This window comes from Triturus cristatus, chromosome 5_1 (genome assembly GCF_964204655.1).
Source record: "Triturus cristatus chromosome 5_1, aTriCri1.1, whole genome shotgun sequence".
NCBI lineage: Eukaryota > Metazoa > Chordata > Amphibia > Caudata > Salamandridae > Triturus > Triturus cristatus.
The window spans coordinates 430500094-430522243 of NC_140587.1; positions in this window are offsets into that span (position 1 = coordinate 430500094).

A 22150-nucleotide genomic window follows, 5' to 3' on the forward strand; every position below is an offset into this window, starting at 1 on the left:
GACATGAAAACCTGTGGGAAAACAACAACGTAATCCCTACGGTAGAAACGCCATCCATAGGGATTACTGTGGGGCTTCTGACTGGCTGACGGGCTCCTTCACCCCTTTGGAATCCAGCCGGAATGACAGGCCAGTTTAACTTTTGACCCCCAGCATTGTAATGCGATGGTCGAAAGTGAAACCGAAGATGTCGGTCAGAAAACCTCTGACCGACAGCGAAATAGGGCCCTTTGTGTCATGGAAAGGGTCACCATCTCGAAAGTATGGAAAACAATATTTTCTATTCGTTTGACATGGCTGGTCTTTGCTATTGGCTTTTGCTAATGTCAGTGCATCTTTAAATGGATTGGCTATTCAACTTGTGTCAACCGCACAGCATTGGCAAAGTGAGACCGATTGGCTTTGTGAATGCATGTTGGTTGATAGTGGACAACGAAGTCTATCAAAAATGTAGACCTGTTTAATATGTAATAATTTGTTGTTGCTGCAAAGGATTCTGGCAGGAGCTTGTTTGCAAGAAGCTCCAGAAATCCCAGAGCACTGTGTTGCTCGCAGTCAAGTTCTAAGATAGGCTTGATATGTATATGGTCACTAAAAATCATAGTGAGAGCACTTCCCCCATCACAGTTTGGGGTCAAATGTCGACAAGCCCACCTGTATACTTGATTACAACAAGTAGATAGGCGGAGTGGACAAGAACGATGAGATTCTTCAGCCATATAATGCGAGTTGTATAAAAAAATGTTTACCCACATGATCCAGAATGCAACATACAATGTGTATGTTTATTATCGTCAGACAACCACAGGAAGACTCATGTCTTTCCTTGACTTTCAGTTGTCTGTGATTGAAAGCCACACTGCAAAACCAAAGGGGATGATGGACGGAGTGTTGAACATTGCAAGCACTCATCCCCAGTCAACTGATCTGGGTTTAATCCATCATCATTCTTTAGCTCACTCCGCCACCCCAGTTCAGACATGGCCATATGCAAATCAGTCAAACCCTGTGCCTCATGGCAACAGTCCAGCCCAAACTGCCAAACCATGTCTTCCCTGGACCGGAAACAAGCATCCTGGGACCGGTTTCTGGCTAATCAGCCGTCATCAGCCAGGCTAGCTTGAATCCAGTGGCAAAGTGAGCAAGGGACCCACGTCCGGGCATACCCTGCCAACTTAGGGCGAACAAAGCAAAACCATAGGGATGATGGGCGGAGTGTTGAACATAACAAGCACTCACCCCCAGTCAACTGATCTGGGTTTACTCCATCATCATTCTTTAGCTCACTCCGCCACCCCAGTTCAGACAAGGCCATATGCAAATCAGTCTGACCCTGTGCCTCATGGGAACAGTCCAGCCCGAACTGCCAAGCCATGTCTTCCCTGGACTGGAAACAAGCATCCTGGGACTGGTTTCTGGCTAATCAGCTGTCATCAGCCAGGCTAGCTTGAATCCAGTGGCAAAGTGAGCAAGGGACCCACGTCCGGGCATACCCTGCCAACTTAGGGTGAACAAAGCAAAACCAAAGGGGATGATGGACGGAGTGTTGAACATTGCAAGCACTCACCCCCAGTAAACTGATCTGGGTTTAATGCATCATCATTCCTTAGCTCACTCCGCCACCCCAGTTCAGACATGGCCATATGCAAATCAGTCTGACCCTGTGCCTCATGGGAACAGTCCAGCCCGAACTACCAAGCCATGTCTTCCCTGGAGCAGAAACAAGCATCCTGGGACCGGTTTCTGGCTAATCAGCCGTCATCAGCCAGGCTAGCTTGAATCCAGTGGCAAAGTGAGCAAGGGACTCACGTCTGGGCATACCCTGCCAACGTAGGGCGAACAAAGCCAGGGAAGACATGGCTTGGCAGTTCGGGCTGGACTGACATCACGGAAAAAGACTCTATTGCATCTTGGATTAGGAACTTAAGGTAGAATTCTCTTAACAGTCCCCCATCTGGGAAAGGACAGTTTGTAATGCTTATCCATTCCCCTTTCTCGAAGCTCATGGTTGGTTTAGCCTTCATAAAAGAAGACCACATTTGAAATGCATTGCCCACCGCTAAATTCTGACATTCTCACCTGAAGCTCCTATCAGCTAGTGGAATATCCCTACGGATGGCTATGAGTATGGAAGTGCCAGTGAGGTCTATTGCAAGAGGACGCTCAGTCACATCTTGATTGGGGCATACAACAGCCTGCTGCATGACTATACAAAGAGTGCAATGTCTTCCTCGGAATGCTTGCAAGCTCTAGTGAGTTCCTAACCCATATGCAACACAAAGTCATATAGGATAGTAAAGTGTAAGCACTGTTAACTTGGGTTGGGTTCTTGGTTTGTCCCTGTGTTGCAACAGGCCTCAGTCTTGCATCGACATGCTTTGGAGCATTACGGTCTCTTAAAAAAGGTAATTCTTAGGGATCACAGGTCTCTCGTAGCACACAAATACAGTCATGTTTAAAAGCTGGCCAAGACAAATATTTATTATTTCACATTCCAACAACGTACATTATCATTCTTAAATAAAGATAACTTTAGAATTAAAGTCACTCAACTAAATTCTGTGTCCTCTTCACCTTATACAGAGTGTTCATTGCTCACCAAGAAATCGGCTGTCAGCACACATACCACAGCACCCCCAGGTGCAACACCCTTCAGGCACCCAAACCTCCTCAGTCAGTCAATGTACACTATCACTATATTCAGGGACTACTAAAAAGAAGCAGCAGCAGAAGAAGAAGGAAATTGGAGGACGATGAAAGTAGGGAGTGGAAAAAGAAATGCAGTCTGTGAAGTCGTCACTTTAGCAACAGAGGCTGTGGCCAGCGGAATTGGGGGCATCAGCCACCAGCTTGTATAACAATAGATCTGAAACTGTAGGGGCCACGGAAAATGGCGACTTCCCAGAGAATATTCCAGAGGAAGAGGATTCACAGATTGCTAATCAAGGGTGCGCTGTAAAAGATATATTCTACGGGAACATTTATGGGCACTAGGCTCATATGACATCCATCCATTGACAAGTCAGAAGAGCAGGTGAAAAGAGAGCAAACCCTGAAACCCCTGCTGAGACACAGAGGCCCTAGATGCCCCATTACAACCTACTGGAATTAGTAGAGCCTCAAAAAGCCATCAATAGCAGTCTCCTGAAGGAAACCTGGAAAAAAGATCAACAACACAGGCCTACAATCCTCAGCAGAGTCAACTCCAACAATAAAAACCAGGACCTCTCAGGTGAACCTCCTCCGTCAGCATGTTCTGTGACCAATTCGATGCTCCACTCTCGTCAGCCTAAGGACACATCAAGATTGTCAGGAACAAGGACAGGCGAAAAATCAAGGTCACAGTTATAAAAATGTTATTGACAGTAAAGTAAGACCATATCGAACAAGAGCAAAAATAAATATAGAAAATGGGCTACTGGTCTGTAATACAGAAGCAAATTAGAAAATTATTATACCGGTGTCCTTACATTCTATTGAAGGTACAGAAATATCACTCGATAAATCATTACAATAGATGATTTATAAAGAATTTAACTCAAAGAGTGAGTCTACATTGCTAATGAACCTCACAAATGTCTCGAGAAACCATGGATGTTCCCCTTTGAAGCAGTACTGTATGACACAGGGCACTGTTGGCTTATCTCCTCTTTAAAATATGGTTTGTATGGTGCTTAAAGGACGGGACATACAAAATGGAAGCCAAACATTCTTTCTGTACCAGCGAAGGCGGCAGAGAAAATCAACTGATACATTGTTTAATCTTTGTCCAAAGTATCTTATAAAGAATAAAAGAATTATAGAACAAACACGATTTTGAGTCATTCATTCGGTTAAAGTGTTCCTCAAACAGGGTCAGGGCTCAGCTAGCTCGTAGGTGCAAAACACTTAATGAACATATATTTCCTCACATACTCCTTTAAATCGTTTTCGTGTGTGTATGTTTCATATTACTATTTTCCTTCTGTTTGAAATTCCCACTTATTAGACTGTTATCCCAAAAAGACAGCACATTCAAATTACTCAGAGTCTGATTGCGGTGGAGACACAGGGATGGTAGGCATGTTCAGTTTGAGAGTTTAGGGCAACCAACAGGCGGCCCTCAAAGCACCATTGTCTGCTTGTTTGGTAAGAAACTCAAGTGGCAACCCGCCGCCGCTAGATGGACCTGCTGACTATACCTCTGCCTTTACCGACATAATACAAACAGGCTGCTGAACCACCGAACACAGCCACAACCAAGAAATACCTCAATGTACAAAGGACACCTAACAGTAGCAAAGCTAAGGGTGGTGCTGTTTCTGTCTTGTCCACGCAGCAAGCATACCCAATCACCTAAAAGTCCTCTTTTGATGTCAGTCATCAATGCCATGATCAGACAGGAAACCCTAGCTTCTTGTAAATGACTCAAAGAACTTGGTGATTAATAATGTCTCCAGACAACAAAATGGTAGCACCAAAAAGCTCTTTGTAAAAAAAAACATTTTGGCAGAAACGTATGGTTGGCCACGCATATGTTTACGCATCAAACATGAGAATGGTAAGAATGGTGACTGTAACAGATTGGCCCACCATACAGCATGGACTGTGACAGAATTCTAAGGAGCTGGAGATCTTTCATCTAATCGACAACTGCAAGACTCTTGGTGTAAGCATGGAGACCCACCTAGCCACTAGGCCCTTTGCAGACTTTTAAAGCCCACAGACCTGCTGCATGCACTTTACATTCAGCTTGCATGTTTACAAATTCCTCCTTGTGGCGGATTAGAGCGCTACTGCAGTACCTCCCTCTCACTTTATTTGACATTATTCCACAATTCGTTTGTGCTTAGCCCAGATAGCCCTACAATAACAACACTCTAGGCTGAGTGATACTTTTACTAATGCATGCCCAATTGCATTTTGGGCATGCGTTGACTCTACAAAGATGTTTTCCTTGCTTTTGCCTACTTCGCATTAGGACTGGTTTGCAAAATGAGAAATCCTTCTTCTTCCACTCCTTCGGTGTGTTATGCCATTTTTTAGTCTGGCTCAACAGTGCCGCTGTGGGCAAGGCATGTTCTAAACACTTCTTCAAAGTATACATAGATGGCTCTGGCACCATCCAGAGACGTTTTATTTTCTCCCCTCATTTTATTGGCTATTTGCTTTATTATGCCACCTGCCAGGAAGTGTTTCCTCTGGAATGCATGAAAGAGTATTTTACAAATGTAAAGTACAGCTAATCACTGTGCTGTTTGTCACATTCAATTCTTTATCTCCTATATACATTCTATACAGAAGGCAATTCCACTACTTTTTCCCAGAACTAGCAAACGATCTAGAGAAGGCTTTAATATAATGAATATAATGAATGGAATTTGTGCTTACAATGCAGGTAAACAGCAATTAAGACTGCATGTGTTTTCATTCGTCGGAATAGTGAAGCTGCATCAATTGCCAATGCTTGTTCCTTTTCTCTTTTTGTATGCACACCTCTCACACTTGAGGTGGGTGACCAGACAAAGAATGCCGTCATGAAAGTCATACTTGTTGCTAAGTTTGAGCTGACTTCTGAGAAGTACGGTCAGAGGTTCAGGGACAGCCATAAGCTCCCTAACCAGTCCTGGGTGGACTTCCTAGATTAAGCCAGCAAGGCACTGAAAGGCAGGGTGAGAGGCAGCAAAGTTAATGATTTTACTGGGGTGTACAACCTAATTTTGATGGAACACATGCTCAATATTTGTTTTACAGAGCTGCACCAACACCTCACCCCAGGAAGCTTGCTGAGGAGGCAGACCTATGGGTCAGCACCAGAATGTCTAAAATGTTACCTGGAAGTGATCCCAAGAAGGGGGGTTCAGGTTCTCCTGAAAGAGAGTGGGGGGGGGTCAAGGGAGACCCAGACAAGTCTCAGGTGAAGAGGGACGGAAGAGATTCCATGTCCATTCTGAGAAAAAGAGGGAGGTTCTGGTGGGCAGTGGCCCAGCACGCCCCTTTTCTAACCACGCTGCTTTGATTGTTCCCAGCTATTTCACAAGCGGGGGGACTCTGTCTATCCAAAGAAACCACCCACTGGTGTGACCTCTACAGGGGTGGCCAATATGGCCTTAGCGGTAGGTAGTCCCCGGGGGCAGGAGATAGATCATGCCCTAGTCTCCGTTAGTTGGGGGTGAACTCAGTGGGTAGCTTGGTGAACCTTGAGGGTGGGAGCTGCTACAACCACCAGGCCAAGGAGAATGGAGTCTCAGTCACTGCTCTGAAGGACACTGACAGATGTCAGTAGGCTCTGTTGGTTGCAGTCCTTATGGACAGAGACTTTCTTGGGTTGGGGAAAGAAGTCTGCTCCAAGGGGCAGAACGAGCCACATCACTTTGTTGGCCATGGTGGTACTGTCTGTCTACTGGGATGCATCTGTGAGCAAGATATGGTTAGGTGCTGCAAAGGTGGGGTCCACAGATAAGGAGAAGGGTTTCCCATCAATCAGTCGACTGCCTCAGGAGGGATCTCACTGAATTCAGAGGGGCATAGAACTGGCACTGGTCTCAGCAGTGTCCATTTTCTGTCATCTAAACAGGGAAGCCCATCAAGGTATTGATTAGTATCCCCTGGCTCAAGCTGGAGGTGGTCACATTTGACCTGGCCATCTCTATGGGGACACCCCAAAACATTTGACTTTACCCTCCTATTTTTGCTGAATTTGTTTTTGTTGACCTTGGGACTCTGTGCACTTTATTACTGCTAACCAGTGCTAAAGTGCTTGTGCTCACTCCTTAAAACATGGTAGGCTTGGCTTATACCAAGTTGGCACATTTAATTTACTTATAGATCCGTAGAAAAGTGCCACTACATGTGCCAAGGGCCTGTAATTTAAATGCTACTAGCGTCCCTGCAGCACTCATTGTGCTGCCCACTAAAGTAGCCCTGTAACCTTTTCTCAGGCCTGCCATTGCACAGCCTGTGTGTGCAGTTTACAGGGCCATGTCGACCTGGTAAACTAACCCTTTTTCCAGGTCCAAACCTTCAAAAAAAAATTATATATAAGTCACCCCTAAGGTAGGCCCTGGAGAACCCAGAGGGCAGGGTGGGGTGTATTTAAAAGGCAGGACTAGTTCTTTTAAGTTTTACTTGTCCTGGTAGTGAGAAACTCCCAACTCCCAAACTCCCTGGGTACAGGGGGTACCATTTTAATAAGGACTTATAAGTAAATTAAATATGCCAATTAGCAATGAACCATTATTGCCATGTTCAAGGGAGAGAGCACAAGCACTTTAGCGCTGTTTAGCAGTGATAAAGTGCACAGATTCCTAGTACCAGCAAAAATGAGGTCAGAACAATGGAGGGAAGCATGCAAAACGTTGGAGGGAAGACCACCCTAAGGCTGTCAGGTCCAACACTCATGCTACATCTAACACCAACCTCTATTCCATTTATTTGAAAATGATGAAAATCTTTCGCTGTGCAAGGTAACCCTTGACCCCAGTTAATACCTCTCCTAGATGTTGCAGCTCTGTGGTTCTTCACCTAGTGAGCTCTTGGACTTTCCTCCAGGTTTGCGCACACGTTGTGTTAATTCAGTGGTTTTTTTTTTTATATATTTGATTTGATGACTTTGTATTTGGGTTTGAAATTTCAGTTCACTGACAAGGTGCTTTGAAATGCTCTTGTTGGGCTTTTGTGTTACATTGATTGCTTTCCGCTCAGCGGTTATAGGCGCACATACCTGGGTAGAAGATACAGCCGTCTAGCCGTCTTGTGCTGCGTTTTATAGTGCATTTGTCCTTGTGGGCTTCCCCGCTTCATTCCTCTACAATTAACCGTGATTGCATTCTTGCCACATGAGTGACTATGGTTTTGCATCCCCTGTGAGAATGAGTGCACGTCGCCTTTCTTCCTCGCTGGAAGTTAATTACTTTTTCTGCAAGTAGCTGCGACCCTGGGGATGAGTTGACATGATATGCACTCATTATGACATTACAAGTGAGCAGCAAGTTAAAAAGGATACTCTCTGCTACAGGATTTAAACAGAGACTGCAGTTGTCAGACTTTTGCTTCATACAATTCTTACTGATTCAGAGTCGTCTCAGGTTTAAAATGTTTATTAAACATTGTTATCATTGGAAATGAGGAGAGCAGAGGTGGATAGAGTAATGTGAATTCTTGATGACTTGAATGGGGTCCTCCTCCCTCCTCCTGCTATTAAAGAGGGAGGTGTATCCCATCTCAAAGGCATAAACCAAAGCTGCTATTCTCGCCCCCCCTTGGTGGAATGTGATTTACTGCAGTCTATTCCACTATTGTGTACTCTAGACAGAAGTATGCTTGATGAGTATCCATTTTAAGATTGCCATTTGTTCAGGCGCGGCCGGCACAGCGGTGGGGAGGGTGGGAGGGGGAAGTGGAGCAAGTTAACGGTTTTATTTATTTTTTATTTTACTTTCCCTAACCCGTTGTCTGTCCACTGATACTCCCACCCACCCTGCCCTGCCCCCGCCCTACCGCTGTTACCTGTGCCGGCCATGCCTGCATTTGTTAACCCATAGTTCTGCCTGGGTGTCTTGCGCACTATTCCAGGATCACTACTTCCCATTCACCTGCACAGGCAGAGATCTGAGATAGCCTCAGGCCATTATGCCTCCTTCACATATGCAGCACTCAAACAGTAATAAAGTGAAAACAACACACAACAAAAATCCAAAGCCAACATAGAGAATATTGTAATAAATAAAACGATAGGAAAATGACAAAAATCCAAGTACACCTGGAAATATGAATTTTTTAAGTTTTAGTAAAACATATCACCAAAAAGCACAAAGCTATAACTGCTGGTATCTGGCTGCGCTAGACCAGGTCAGAGTCAAACGTTAAGGCTGACCACAATGAATCGCTGGTCGGATACAGGGATCAGGTACATCCCAGTGGGTTCTGACTTAGAAAGTTTTCTAGCGAAAAAGTGGTCTTTGACGAGTCATCGTCGGAGCAAGTGGCAAGCTGGATCCAAGGAACGGCTCAATGATGACAGGAAGCCGCTGTGCAAGGTTCCTGGACCTGGTGAAGTTCTTGATGGAGGTTGTCCAGGTTGATCTGCTGCTGCTCAGCGTCGACTCCAGTGAAGCCATCAATTGGATGCTGCTCTGTGTCAAATCCAGTGTAGCCATCAATGAAGTTTGCTGTCATTGAGGCTTGACATTGAATCTAGTCAAGCTTGGAGTTAGGCAGAAAGGAGTACTCTCTGACCATAACCAAGGGCTCAGGACCTTGTGGACAGTACTTGGGGGTCAAGGCACGCTACCACAGAGGCCAGCAGAGAGGAACAGGTCGGGTCTAGTTGTGACTGGTCAGCTGGAAAGCTGAAAAGAGCCTCTGGAATCATGATGTGTCACTGTTGCTTTAACAAGAGGTCAGCCAACTGACCCTTGGAGTCACTTCTGGGATCCTGGAGTTAAGGCAAACAGGTCCAATCTTCCTTCAGGGTCTTCAGACAGAAGTGCAGTCTTTTTTTCTGATTGATGTTGGGTCCAGTAGTGTTCTAATGTGAGGTCTGTGGGGTAAATATGTATGCCCAGTGCCAGCTTGTTGGTGGAGGGCAATCTTTTATCACCTCCTAAACCAGTTCTGGTCAGTTCCTCCCCTTCCACTGGATTTGGAGTCAGCCTGACTCTAGAGACAAAAGAGAAACAGGCCTATATCTGAACTTCATCTGCCAGTGATAAGGGTAGACATTCACTGAAGCTTAGGACAGGCTTGGTGCAGCCCTGAGGCCCTCCTGTGTAGGCAGGAGACTTTCTCCTCACATCAAGATTCCTTTGCCCACTGTCTGAGAGCATACACATCTCTCCGCAGGGGAGACATCAGGGGTCAGGTGAAAGCTGAACAATGGCAAGAAAGCCTTTTGATTTTAGGCAGAAAAAGGATAACTTTCTTAAAGTGTAATTTCCAAAACAGTACTAAAAAATCTGGCTTAATCTTTGAGTTGTATTTTAAATTATTATTAAAATGTGTCCTTGCAATATTTTTCTAGCTAATCCCAAAATGAATATAGCACTCATTAAACGTAATAATGTAAGCCAGTGAAAACCTATGGAAAAGCCAGTCCTGCCACAGTGAAAAACGACTTTGGAAGTTTTTCAATGCCAGGATATGTAAACCATTAAATATGCACACCCTACTTTTAAAAACTTTGCACCCTGCCCTATGGGCTTTAAGGCCTCCCTTTGGGTGATTTATAAGTAAGGGCAAAAAATCTGGTGTGACAGCGCAGAAAGGGCAAATTTCTAACAGGAATGTTTTTGGATTTTGATTAGCTGAAAAACAAAAATAGAGATAAATCATAATTGGATAAAAGACAACAGACAAATGAAACACTAACTGTGTGTTAGAATTGCACCCCATGTTGGGAGCTAATTTAGACATCCATAAATGAACATTTTGCTTTCCTCTTTACTGTATGCTTCTGGGATTAAATTAGTCTACCCACAACCAACCTCAATTGCTATGAATATGCATAATCCCTACTGTCAAGTGAAAATACTGAGACGTCCGGCCAAACACCTCTTGCGCCGTGAAGGGAGTGCCCACCACTCCCCCACCAGAAATGTAACCCTGGACCCGCCCCCAAGACTCGTCAGAGTCCTGGGGGCAGGTCCAGGGGATTCAAATTAAATTATAACAAAACAGGTTTAAAACCCGTTTTATTATCGTTTTATTTACTGGTGGTGGCAAGGGGGGCGGCTCTCCTCTGCTCTAATGAAGCAGCCGCTGCTGCCTAATCAGTGTGGTAGGGATGTTCTCTCTCTGTTCAGTCTGTCAGGTAACTCAGGCCAGTGCGGGCCCAGGCTCAGAGAGGCTTTGAGACCCCCCTCCGTCCCTCTTTATCTGGTCTGCTCCACGGCCTCTTTCCTTGAGGGCCTATCTGCAAACCCATCTCCAACTTCCAGCAACTGCCACTGGCTCAACCTAACTAGTTTACCTGTCTGTGGGTCCTCTTTATCCCCCTTTGCTGTATTGAAATAGGTGTCTTGCCACCAGAGTTGCCAATCTTGGTTTACAAATCCATCCATTCATAAAATAGCCCGGCATTTATTAGAAATGTCGACTTGCAAATATTTTGGAATGTGTGGCCAGATATGTTCTTTTTACTTGGTCCCCAGGGACTATGAGTTAACCAGGAGAGGCTCCTGTCAGGGAAAAGTGGTGGGCCGGGGGGAATCAGGGAGGGGTGGATGGGGGACGACAGAGAAAAATAAATTAAATAAAAATGAAAAAAGAACTTGCCTGTCGCCCTCCAGCACCGCGCTCTTCTGATCCTCTCCACTGAAGGCACAGGCTCCCAGAGAGCAGCTTCAGGATTGGCCTCTAAGGTTATTTCTCCTAACTGTGTGCAGTGTTTTGGGTGGTATAATAGTCTGCATTTCCAATATCTTATTCAAACTGTTTAACAAATGTAAACCCGGGTATAAGATGGGAGGCATTTGACCTACAACAACCATCAATAAGTGATTGGTTTATAATAGTAAATTCAAAGGTCTATATCATGTGCTACAATAAAATTGTCTGGAATTTTAATCACGTCGACTACAAACCTCACCCCTGGTTCGGAATGGCATACAGCTTTAGGGAGCTGATAAAAGATTCTCAAGGAGGCCATTCTCAACTGTCTGAAGATGGTTAATGTTGGCATAGCCCCAGAAGCCAGTCCTGTAAAGAGCAACAGAGACACATTTTGCATTATAAACAGTGAGCATCTCTCTCACAGGTTTGGTGCCTAGTTTGGTAGCAAACTTTAATAGAGCGCCTACAGATTTAGTAAAGTGCAGCTCTTCACTGCAGGGGACCATGTGTCATCTTCGTCGAATAAAATACCCAGATGAGAGAATGTGGGGGTAAAACTTAATGTGGAATCACCTGCCAGAAGATTACTGCACTTCCTTGTGTTCCTCTCACATTGTATGACAAAAGTCTTCCTTTAATTGATGGTCAAGCCACGCTCAGACATTAATAAAAGAGGTGAGCATTCTCTGTAGGCCCAAAGGGGTATGTGGCAGAAGGACTGCGTCGTCAGCGTGCAGCAAACAAGGAATTGGTCTATGACCAATTTGGGGGAGATCTTTATTTATTTATATTTATTTCTTGTTCTTGATATAGCGCACAAGTTCACTTCTGAAGAAGTATCTCAGCACTGTACTAATCAGAAGAACTGTAACATTCGAAAACATCCAAACTTTTAACATCATCTTAAAATTCATAATATCAGGGCAGGTACGAAGACGGAGAGTGAGTCTGTTCCAGGGATATAGGGCCCTTTACGAGGAATTTCTGCTCCCAAATCTGGAGGTGCGAAGGCGTGAAATGCATTAAATCTGTAATAGAGCTTTATTTCAGCTGTCTGAAAGGCTGTTAATGGCTAAGGGCCTGATTCTGAGTTTGGCGAATGGGATTCTCTGTCACATACGGTTATCCTGTGCACCGTATTACAAGTTCCATTGGACATAATGGAATTGTAATATGGCGGACAGGGTATCCGTAACAGTCAGAATAACCCTGTCTGCCAAACTCATAATCAGACCCTAATTCTTGATTGAAGGTAAGTGCGGCGGGCCTTGTTTAATGCCTTAGACAGCAGAGCTTAAAAACAGCCCGCTTTCTGATAGGCAACGAAGGCAGTTTTTTCAGAATGGGGGGAGAGGATGACGGTGCAGGTAGATTGCAGATCACCCACGCGGCTGTATTCTGCACAACTTGCAGTTTGGTCAGCAAGATGTCATTTGTTGCTACCAATAATGCGTTCCCATAGTGCAGATTACTAATTATCAGAACCTGGGCAAGGGTTTTTCTGGAAGTGGACAGGAGTCACAGGAAAACTTTTTTTAGGAGCCTCACTGTAGCAAAGTAAGTGCCACACATAGCATTAACTTGATCTTTCATTGGATAATGATTGATCTATTCTTACTCCAAGATTTTTCACCACTTGCTTAGGAGCAGGGCTGGACCAAGTTCCGCAGGCCACAATTTCCTTGATCTCACTGTTTAGTTGGAGACAGTTGTTGGTCATCCAGGCAGCGATTTCCCTCATGCAGCCTACAAATTAAGATTTCACTTTATCTGGATCAGGTCCCAAGCAGATAAGGAGTTGAGTGTCTTCTGGCTATGAGATGATCGCCACATCGCATAATCTCACAATTTGTGTCAGAGGTGCTACCTATATTTTGAACAATATTGGGCTCAGGCATGAACTCTGGGGAACCCCTTTCTTAGTGTACATCTTTATCAATTTAAAGGGGTCGAGTGTTCTCACTGTGGTAGTTGAAATCGCCCAACAATACAAACTCATCGGAAGCTAGGATGTGAGGCGCAATGTAATCAATTACTGGCTGACTAAAATCTTTCCTAGGGCAAGGTGGACGATAGATCAGATCCCCCCTCCAGACTTCTGTAACAGAGATTGAGATTTTAACAATACACATCTCAATCCAATCTGTGAATAAGATGTTGGCTAACTCAATTTTTCGAGAGTCATGGATGGCGATAGCAGTATCCCCTCCCAGATGCTCCTCCTTATCTATTTTGACCAGTGTGGAGTGTTCTGGTATGGTTAAAGAAACACAAGGGAGTGCTTGTCTTGGTAAAGAAACATAACTTGGGGCAGTGAGATGAGATCCCATATTTCTATTGAGTACTTGGCCACAGACCTAATATTACAGTATAGGACATCTATCTTCTGTACTGCCATTATGAAATAACCCCTTGACGAGCTGGACTCGTCATGGAGCCCAGTCGCGCTGTGCCCATGACGAGTCCAGCTCGTCATGAGGCATACCCTAGGGAATCCCCCTGTAATTACGTCGCGCCGACGTCATTACAGTGAAAGTGAAACTGAAATGAGCCAAGAGGCTCATTTCAGGTTTCACTTTGTACGTGCTCAGGGGGCTATCTCAGCCCCCTGAGCACGTAGAAAGACGGGAGAGGTATCGTTGGAAAGGGGAGAATCTCCCCTTTCCAATGGTACCCCTCCCTAGTGGATCCCTGCTTGGGGAACGCCACAGGAGGGTGATCCCCAAGCAGGGATCCACCCACTAGACACCAGGGAGGGGGGAGCGGCCCCTTGGGCAAGGGCCTTTGCTCCCCCCTGTTTATTTTTGGGAATTTTAGTCTTTTTGCCCCCCCCGGGGGGCAGATGGGGGCATTAGCTCCCAATCTGCCCCCCTGGGGGGGGGTAAAAAGCCCACTGGACACCAGGGAAGTTTTGTAAAAAAAAATAGGGGTGGGGCTGCCAAAAACGGGCAGGCCCATGCCCCCACTCCCCCCCCAATTACTACAGTCTTTCTGCCCCCCCCGGGGGGCAGATGGGGCATTGGCCCCTAATCTGCCCCTCCGGGGGGGCAGAAAGCCCACTAAACTCCAGGGATTGGTTTTTTGTTTTATTTTTAGGGTGGGGGCTGCCCGCAACGGGCACGCCAATGCCCCCACCCACCTGCCACCATTACAGCCTGTCTGCCCCCCCTGGGGGCATATGGGGCATCGGCCCCCAATCTGCCCCCCCGGGGTGCAAAAAGCCCACTAGACACCAGGGAATTGTTAAAAAAAAAATACGCGGGTACTTGGGCCTCCCACATGAGTGAGGCACCGTTTTTATCGGGAGACCCGGGGGAACGCTGGGTGGTAGGAAATTTGTGTCAGCCCGGTGATGCCTCAACTTTCCCACACCGAAAATGTGTGAAAAAGGTGATTTTTTCAGCTAAATTTGAGGTTTGCAGGACATTCTGGGAAAGGAAACATTGGGGGATCCACGCAAGCCATACCTCCCTGGAATCCCCCGGGTGTCTAGTTTTCAGAAATGTGTCGGTTTGGTAGGTTCCCCTAGGTGGCCGCTGATCTCCGGCCAAAAACCTAGGTGACCCCCCTTGCAAAACCAGGTCGTTTTGGGTTAGGCAATTTTCATGTCGCCTCAATACGTTTTGGGCCCTTGCCTGTCGCGGGTACTTGGGCCTCCCACACGAGTGAGGCACCGTTTTTATCAAGAGACCCGGGGGAACGCTGGGTGGTAGGAAATTTGTGTCAGCCCGGTGATGCCTCAACTTTCCCACACGAAAATGTGTGAAAAAGGTGATTTTTTCAGCTAAACTTGAGGTTTGCAGGGCATTCTGGGTAAGGAAACATTGGGGGATCCACGCAAGCCATACCTACCTGGAATTCCCCGGGTGTCTAGTTTTCAAAAATGTGTGGGTTTGGTAGGTTCCCCTAGGTGGCCGCCGAGCACCGGCCAAAAACCCAGGTGACCCCCCTTGCAAAACCAGGTCGTTTTGAGGTAGGCAATTTTCATGTCGCCTCAATACGTTTTGGGCCCTTGCCTGTCGCGGGTACTTGGGCCTCCCACACGAGTGAGGCACCGTTTTTATCGGGAGACCCGGGGGAACACTGGGTGGTAGGAAATTTGTGTCAGCTCGGTGATGCCTCAACTTTCCCACACAAAAATGTGTGAAAAAGGTGATTTTTTCAGCTACATTTGAGGTTTGCAGGGCGTTCTGGGTAACGAAACGTTGGGGGATCCACGCAAGCCATACCTCCCTGGAATCCCCCGGGTGTCTAGTTTTCAGAAATGTGTGGGTTTGGTAGGTTCCCCTAGGTGGCAGCCGAGCACCGGCCAAAAACCCAGGTGACCCCTCTTGCAAAACCAGGTCGTTTTGAGGTAGGCAATTTTCATGTCGCCTCAATACGTTTTGGGCCCTTGCCTGTCGCGGGTACTTGGGCCTCCCACACGAGTGAGGCACCGTTTTTATCGGGAGACCCGGGGGAACGCTGGGTGGTAGGAAATTTGTGTCAGCCCGGTGATGCCTCAACTTTCCCACACCGAAAATGTGTGAAAAAGGTGATTTTTTCAGCTAAATTTGAGGTTTGCAGGGCATTCTGGGAAAGGAAACATTGGGGGATCCACGCAAGCCATACCTCCCTGGAATCCCCCGGGTGTCTAGTTTTCAGAAATGTGTCGGTTTGGTAGGTTCCCCTAGGTGGCCGCTGATCTCCGGCCAAAAACCTAGGTGACCCCCCTTGCAAAACCAGGTCGTTTTGAGGTAGGCAATTTTCATGTCGCCTCAATACGTTTTGGGCCCTTGCCTGTCGCGGGTACTTGGGCCTCCCACACGAGTGAGGCACCGTTTTTATCGAGAGACCCGGGGGAACTCTGGGTGGTAGGAAATTTGTGTCAGCCCGGTGATGCCTCAACTTTCCCACACGAAAATGTGTGAAAAAGGTGATTTTTTCAGCTAAACTTGAGGTTTGCAGGGCATTCTGGGTAAGGAAACATTGGGGGATCCACGCAAGCCATACCTACCTGGAATTCCCCGGGTGTCTAGTTTTCAGAAATGTGTGGGTTTGGTAGGTTCCCCTAGGTGGCCGCCGAGCACCGGCCAAAAACCCAGGTGACCCCCCTTGCAAAACCAGGTCGTTTTGAGGTAGGCAATTTTCATGTCGCCTCAATACGTTTTGGGCCCTTGCCTGTCGCGGGTACTTGGGCCTCCCACACGAGTGAGGCACCGTTTTTATCGGGAGACCCGGGGGAACACTGGGTGGTAGGAAATTTGTGTCAGCCCGGTGATGCCTCAACTTTCCCACACAAAAATGTGTGAAAAAGGTGATTTTTTCAGCTACATTTGAGGTTTGCAGGGCGTTCTGGGTAACGAAACGTTGGGGGATCCACGCAAGCCATACCTCCCTGGAATCCCCCGGGTGTCTAGTTTTCAGAAATGTGTGGGTTTGGTAGGTTCCCCTAGGTGGCAGCCGAGCACCGGCCAAAAACCCAGGTGACCCCTCTTGCAAAACCAGGTCGTTTTGAGGTAGGCAATTTTCATGTCGCCTCAATACGTTTTGGGCCCTTGCCTGTCGCGGGTACTTGGGCCTCCCACACGAGTGAGGCACCGTTTTTATCGGGAGACCCGGGGGAACACTGGGTGGTAGGAAATTTGTGTCAGCCCGGTGATGCCTCAACTTTCCCACACAAAAATGTGTGAAAAAGGTGATTTTTTCAGCTAAATTTGAGGTTTGCAGGGCATTCTGGGTAAAGAAACGTTGGGGGATCCACGCAAGCCATACCTCCCTGGAATCCCCCGGGTGTCTAGTTTTCAGAAATGTGTGGGTTTGGTAGGTTCCCCTAGGTGGCCGCCGAGCACCGGGCCAAAAACCCAGGTGACCCCCCTTGCAAAACCAGGTCGTTTTGAGGAAGGCAATTTTCATGTCGCCTCAATACGTTTTGGGCCCTTGCCTGTCGCGGGTAATTGGGCCTCCCACACGAGTGAGGCACCGTTTTTATCAGGAGACCCGGGGGACGCTGGGTGGTAGGAAATTTGTGTCAGCCCGGTGATGCCTCAACTTTCCCACACAAAAATGTGTGAAAAAGGTGATTTTTTCAGCTAAATTTGAGGTTTGCAGGGCATTCTGGGTAAAGAAACGTTGGGGGATCCATGCAAGCCATACCTCCCTGGAATCCCCCGGGTGTCTAGTTTTCAGAAATGTGTGGGTTTGGTAGGTTCCCCTAGGTGGCCGCCGAGCACCGGGCCAAAAACCCAGGTGACCCCCCTTGCAAAACCAGGTCGTTTTGAGGTAGGCAATTTTCATGTCGCCTCAATACGTTTTGGGCCCTTGCCTGTCGCGGGTACTTGGGCCACCCACACGAGTGAGGCACCGTTTTTATCGGGAGACTCGGGGGAACGCTGGGTGGTAGGAAATTTGTGTCAGCCTGGTGATGCCACAACTTTCCCACACAAACATGTGTGAAAAAGGTGATTTTTTCAGCTACATTTGAGGTTTGCAGGGCGTTCTGGGTAACGAAACGTTGGGGGATCCACGCAAGCCATACCTCCCTGGAATCCCCCGGGTGTCTAGTTTTCAGAAATGTGTGGGTTTGGTAGGTTCCCCTAGGTGGCCGCCGAGCACCGGGCCAAAAACTCAGGTGACCCCCCTTGCGAAACTAGGTCGTTTTGAGGTAGGCAATTTTCATGTCGCCTCAATACGTTTTGGGGCCTTGCCAGTCGCGGGTACTTGGGCCTCCCACACGAGTGAGGCACCGTTTTTATCGGGAGACCCGGGGGAACGCTGGGTGGTAGGAAATTTGTGTCAGCCCGGTGATGCCTCAACTTTCCCACACAAAAATGTGTGAAAAATTTGATTTTTTCAGCTAAAATTGAGGTTTGCAGGGGATTCTGGGTAAGGAAACGTTGGGGGATCCACGCAAGCCATGCCTCCCTGGAAGCACATGGGTGTCTAGTTTTCAAAAATGTATAGGTTTGCTAGGTTTCCCAAGGTGCCCGCAGAGCTAGGGTTCAAAAACTACAGCTAGACATTTTGCCAAAAAAGGGTCATTTTTCACTGCGAAATTGAGGTGTGACCACGTTGCGTTTTGCGCCGTTTCCTGTCGCGGGCACTAGGCCGACCCACACAAGTGAGGTACCGTTTTTCTCGTAAGACTTTGGGGAAATCGGGTGGAAATTTGTGGATCCACGCAGATTCCGGAACTTTCCACCATAGAAATGTGTGGAAAATGTGTTTTTTGGTCAATTTTTGTAGGTTTGCGAGGGATTCTGGGTAACAGACCCTGGCGGGAGGCAGTCAAGTCACCCCATCCTGGATTCCCCTGGGTGTCTAGTTTTCAAAAATGTATAGGTTTGCTAGGTTTCTCAAGGTGCCCGCAGAGCTAGGGTTCAAAAACTACAGCTAGACATTTTGCCAAAAAAGGGTCATTTTTCAATGCGAAATTGAGGTGTGACCACGTTGCGTTTTGCACCGTTTCCTGTCGTGGGCACTAGGCCGACCCACACAAGTGAGATACCGTTTTTCTCGTAAGACTTTGGTGAACGCGGGCTGGGTGGAAATTTGTGGCTCCACGCAGATTCCGGAACTTTCCACCACAGAAATGTGGGGAAAATGTGTTTTTTGGGAAATTTGTTAGGTTTGCAAGGGATTCTGGGTAACAGACCCTGGTGGGAGGCAGTCAAGTCACCCCATCCTGGATTCCCCTGAGTGTCTAGTTTTCAAAAATGTATAGGTTTGCTAGGTTTCCCAAGGTGCCCGCAGAGCTAGGGTTCAAAAACTACAGCTAGACATTTTGCCAAAAAAGGGTCATTTTTCACTGCGAAATTGAGGTGTGACCACATTGCGTTTTGCGCCATTTCCTGTCGCGGGCACTAGGCCGACCCACACAAGTGAGGTACCGTTTTTCTCGTAAGACTTTGGGGAACGCAGGGTGGGTGGAAATTTGTGGATCCACTCAGATTCCGGAACTTTCCACCACAGAAATGTGGGGAAAATGTGTTTTATTTGTCAATTTTTCTAGGTTTGCAAGGGATTCTGGGTAACAGATCTGGTGGGAGGCAGTCAAATCACCCCATCCTGGATTGCCCTGGGTGTCTAGTTTTTAAAAATGTATAGGTTTGCCAGGTTTCCCAAGGTGCCCGCAGAGCTAGGGTTCAAAAACTAGAGCTAGGCACTTTGCCAAAAAAGGGTAAATTTTCACTGCGATATTGAGTTGTGACCACGTTGCGTTTTTTCGCCGTTTCCTGTTGCGGGCACTATGCCTACCCACACAAGTGAGGTACCATTGTTATCGGGAGACTTAGGGTAATTCAGTTTTGTAAAGGAACTGTTATTATCTATTGACTTTCGAAGCATTTCTGCCTTCCAAATGAAAGATATTGTGTAAAAAAGAAGTCGTTCTAAAAAATGACTGATAATTCTCATGCTATTATGAGTATTCCCAATTTCAGAAATGTGCAAATATCTACTGTTTCTAAACTCTATATTTTGTTCCCATTTCAGAAATACATAGGTGTCTTTCATACCGATTTTTCCATGTACACATTTTTACAGAATAATTACTATATACCCGGTACATAATAAAAAACCATTGCAAGTTGCTGCTCAGTTTTTGGCTCTGGGTTCGTCGGGTTCTTGGTGAACCTACAAGTCCTATATATCCCCACAACCAGTAATGTCCAGCGGATGTAATGGTATATTGCTTTCAAAGAGCTGTCATAATTAGAAGAAGTTACAGGTGAAAACGTTGACACAAAAGGCTTTTTTTTCAACTAATTTTCAATTTATCCTATATTTAACTGTTAGTTTCTATAAAAAAAACCTTGATGGATCTACACAAATGACCCCTTGCTGAATTCAGAATTTTGTCTTCTTCTCGAAAATGTATAGCTTCCCAGGATCCATTATTGCTTTTGTACCCATTTCTGCCATTAACTGGAAGGAGGTCAAAAGCACAAAAAATAGCAAAATTAGGCTATGTCCCAGAAAAATGCCAAAACTGTGTAAACAATTTTGGGTTTCTGACAAAAGTCTGGTATCCCCTAAAAGCTGGGAAAATGGTCATTTCAACCCCATAAACCCTTTTCTGATAACATTTGCAGGGAAAAACCCAGATGCTTTCATTTGCAGCCCATTTCTCCAATTTTTCCGAAAAAAAACAAAATTTTGCTGTATTTTGGCTTATTTCTGTGACCCCTCTAGGAGAATCCACAAACCCTGAGTACCTTTAGAATCCCCATGATGTTGGAAGAAAAGGATGCAAATTTGGCGTGGATACCTTATGTGGTCAAAAAGTTACAGGGGCCTCAGCGCGCACTACCCCAAATAGCCTAAAAAGGGCTCAGCACTGGGGGAAAAGGCCTGGCAGCGAAGGGGTTAATGGACTGGAGCTGGTATTTTGCTTTGGAATTTCTTCAAAAGGAGCAGGGAGAAAATGCAGTAGAGCTGTTGATTCTCCAACTCCTGGCTTGAGCAAACTGTCTGAGCAGGAAAATCTGCATTTCTTGCAGATAGTTTGTCCCTCTAAACTTGAAAATTGCTGATTACAGCATAATGAAGGGCTATTAACTTCAATGAGGTCCGAATGGATTGGTTTTAATTCAGTAGAGGAGTACTTCCACAATGTGCTACTGGACAGGCTGCCAGGTAGTCTGCTTCGGCATGCCAGCGTGCAACCATGTGCGTCCCCACCCTACAGCTGCTTAAATACGGCTTCCTAGCAAGAGCCCTGCATCTAGACTCCCGATCTAACCACGATGGTGGCGGTCTAGTAGCCCACAGGAAGTGAGGAATGGTTGGAACTGACTCTCTCCACAGCAAATGGCAATAAGCTGCAGCGAGCCAGGAAGGGGTAAGAGTCTTGCAAAGTTCTGAGCACAATGAAACCAAACGTCTAAAACAACACAAAAGTAAGGTGAAGTGGAATACCAAAAAAATGCACCCTGCCTGAGCAGCACTGCGTGGCCGCGCCCTGAGCTACTTTAATACGGCTTCCTGGCAAGAGCCCTGCATCTAGAATGTTGACCTGCCCAAGATGGCGGCGGTCCAGTGGCTCATATGAAGTGAGGAGTGATTGTGTCATGTGCTCGAATTAACCCTGGTTGGAAATAATGCCAATTTACAAGTATATGGTCCTTAACTAAAGTTGCTTTCCCTTTGTCACATCGACTTTTGACACACATTTGCATTTATGACACATGGGCTAGTTTCTAAGACACGCCGACCTTGCTGACACAAAAGAACTTTGTGTGAATACTATCACACTGCCTTGGCATTATGTGCAAGGCCTTCACATGCATGATACAAATGTGTTTTGCTATTACACCCATACGGCAGCTTGATCACAATCTCTGCACAAAGCAAGGATGCCCCTTTCTATATATATCCTTTAGTTTCAGTATATCTGGAAGGGTTTCAGTATACGGAGAATTCTGATGCCCTCATTACAAGTTGAAAGCTAAATTAGAGTCCCTCTGCAAAACATGAGTTTGCACAAAGGTCAGAAATACAGATTGTGGGAATATTATCCCATTCCTGCAGTTTTCCAAAGGTTTATTCCAGCAGGAAAAAACTGCTGACATTATCAACAGAAAAAGCCTGTAAAGAAGGCATAAAATGTGGACCTTGGTGTGTTAAAGACTGAGTCTGCATGTTATGCCTCATTCTGAAGTTTGAAACTCAGAATAGGAGGTATTTAGCACACATAGGATAAAGGTGTCTTCCACACAATTCTGTCCAGCTTGTAGTGAGGTTCTTATGCAGCTACTTAAATAATGAAAGATACAAATAGACTGTGTTAACCAAGGTAACTTAAACATGAAGGACAGGCGGGCAACACCCATTGGGCTGTGTGGTCTTTATCCCTAATCCT